Consider the following 3,211-nt stretch of genomic DNA (forward strand, 5'->3'; position numbering starts at 1 on the left):
TCTTCTTGGGTTACTTGGGCCTGTAGTAAGCAATTTGTGAAAAAGTTTGGAGACCAAAACCCAGCAGATGTAATGCAAAGACTCAACCTTATGGGACCAGAATAATCTTCTCTGTATCTCCATTCCCCAAGCTTTTCAATACTTAAAATTAGTTCAGAATTGCTGTCCACATACTGTTTAAACTTGTGCATGCAATCTCTGGAAGCTGTGCCATGAACTGCAAAGAATAACCATCAAACTCAAGCCTCTATTATGTCATTGCAATTATAATTGTCCCAACATAGCTGTTTGTCTTTCCAACCTCTGACAGTGAAGCTCACTAATGATGATGGAAATCAGTTAAAGGATGATAAACTACACAATCATCTGGAAGGACTGATTGCTGCTGATACTAATTTTAAATTTTTTAAAATGTCAAGATGTATAATATCAGTGGCAGCAAAGGATCCTATACATTAAAATACTATGATAAAATGATTCTCAAGTAAATAAAATAAAATAACTCTTATTAGTAAGTTAACATGGTATTTTAAATTTTCCGGAGGTTTAAACAATTGATTGGTGGAGTGTTCACCAAGTTTTGAACTCCGCTGGGTTATGGGGCTATTGGGCTGGCATGTCTTGTACCTTCACTAGGTTGTTGAGCTTGCAAGTTTGAATAACTGAAGTGTGGGTTGAGGTACCTTGTTTGTGGTCTCACTGGTCTCTAGTTTCCACCTGAAACTAGAGGGCGTTAGTCATACAAGCTCGGAATGCCCTTAGAGGTGGAGGTTGATCTCAATCATATCAGCCTGCCAATTGAGGCCTAATTTTAGAGGGGAGGTTGATCTCAGTCATGGCAGTATTATTGGTCACATTAAAAGTTATACTAGATATTCATATATACAAAAAATAGCCTTTTAAATATAAATAAATATATACGATGAACTGATTTTTACTAGTACAAAACAAATTTTTAGTTCACATGTTTAGGAGCCTAGTGGGAGCTTGAAGATGTTTGGGTCTTCAAGATTCAAAAAAGTGCATGTCTCAAGTATCTTCCAACCCAACCTAGATATAAAAAACTACGGACATAGGACCAAAGATGCATGCTTGCAAACACCGTTGTCTCCACCATCATTTGTTGCTACTCCTTAAACTAGCGCATTGCTTCTTCACATGTAAATGTTGGTGTTGAGCGATCATCCATCGTTGAAATCCCTTGCCTTACTTTACGACGCTTGCAACTGCCATCGCCCTGTTCTTCAAGGAGCGAGGCATCCACCTAGACTCCTTTTGATGTGGAAGCTCCCCCCTCTTGCTGATTCTTCTTCAAGAATTGCTAGTGCAATGGTTGCCTTGGAGTGAGTGCACTCTTTCTCGGTGTAGCCTTCATGAAGCCTCGCTTGCTCTCAATTGACATCTAAATTCGCCCAAGCAGAAAATCCACAACTTTTCTCCAACTTTGCTTTGCCTTAGGGAGATGCACTCGTTGTGGATTTTTAGAGGACCACACAATTAGTCGCTAGACAGACGATTACCCACCATCAACTAGCTTCCAAGGCTCCTCTCACATCTCTACACTCGTGCCCAGGCCAACACATTCAATAATATCCTCTAGCCCCAAAAGCCACTACATGTGCACACAAGCAACAATAACATGATGAACCTCCTCCTTTGTTTCCCCCACCAATAGTGCCAGCACCAAAAATAGAGATGCCATGTCCAGGTTTGATCGTCGCTTCCAATATGCATCCAGGTACTCCAGCGCAAACATCTGATGGACTCCCTCCAAGAAATCCGGATCATCAAACACAAATATCCTTAAGGCGCCAAACAATGATCATTACCCTTGTAAGTTTGCATCTGATTCTTAGAGCCTAAAGCAATATTAGCCTCCATTTTTGTCGCCTTTGAAAAATGGTGAGTTTGGCATATCGTTTGCTTGAATTTAATGCACTCAGAACTCTCTGGAAACAATCTAATATTGGAGTAACGAAAAATGATTTCACAAGAGTTGCCACACGCAGAGGATTGGGATCTTTGCATGCCATAAAATGATAAATGTAATCGGGGGAAGAAGTCATGAGGCCTTCCCCAAAAAATATCGGTCAAGATGTAATTGATTTAATTTTTAATGTTGGCCAAGACATAATTTTTCTCTTTAATCTAATACAAGGTGTTACAGATCCTCAAAAATTTCATTCTGATCACCCATTGCTGCATTTGTGCCCATGTTAGCCAACATATCCACCACCCTATTTGCTTATCATAATGTATGGGAAACCTTGAAGTCTTCAAATTCCATTAGCAAACCTTTAATCTGTTGAATGTATTTATCAAGGTGCCAAGCCTCCATCTTTCATTTTTTAATGCCATTTATGATAATCTTCGAGTCCCCTTCCAAATGGACACTTCCAATGCCCAGTTTGGTTCCTAAGACGAGAGTCTCTTTCGTTGCAAAACATTCAGCCACATTATTCATGCCACCATGTAAATGTTTTGCCATGAAGGCGAGAGTATTACCCTTGTAAGCTCTTGCTACACAACCACACCTCGAGACCCTCGGGTATCACCTAGTTGCCCCGTTGAAGTTAATTTTAACCCATCCTTCCTTTGGTGGTGTCCAACAAACCTTTCCCCTTTTTTGAATAGGATTAACCCTACCAAGCCCATGAATGGGCTTAAAGGGTTTGTGGTAACCAGTGTGACTCGAACTGGAGTCGATGCATAGCACCGAGAACATTAGCCTAACATTCATCGCTCACAACTCGCCTTCACACTAACTCGGTTATTCACTCACCCTTATTTTTAAAAATGATATTATTCCCTTAGAAATCACAAATATAACAATAAGATAAATTCATAATGGGTTTATTTTTTACTTTACTTGCACGGGGTGAATTACATATCACAAACAGAAAGGACGTGGATCTTGATGTAAAAACATGAAAAGGAAAATTGACAATTAAAAATCACATATTTGATTTTAGTGTCTACATCTTGAACACCCTTGAACTCATTATTGTAAACATATCTGCTATGATCCGCTATTGTTATAAAGATGAGGTGAAAATTGAAGCCAAGGTGCCTTTCCCTCGTTGCCCTAGATAAAAAAGGCTTGCTATGCTATGATAAAGTATTTGGAAGAGAAATAAAATTTAATTCTTTAGCTAAACGTTCTCCTTACAATGGAATACTCGTGTGCTCGATGCTTGTCATGTGCAAAGCC

This window comes from Cupressus sempervirens, chromosome 2 (genome assembly GCF_028749045.1).
Source record: "Cupressus sempervirens isolate cs-2001-9-10 chromosome 2, ASM2874904v1, whole genome shotgun sequence".
Taxonomy (NCBI): domain Eukaryota; kingdom Viridiplantae; phylum Streptophyta; class Pinopsida; order Cupressales; family Cupressaceae; genus Cupressus; species Cupressus sempervirens.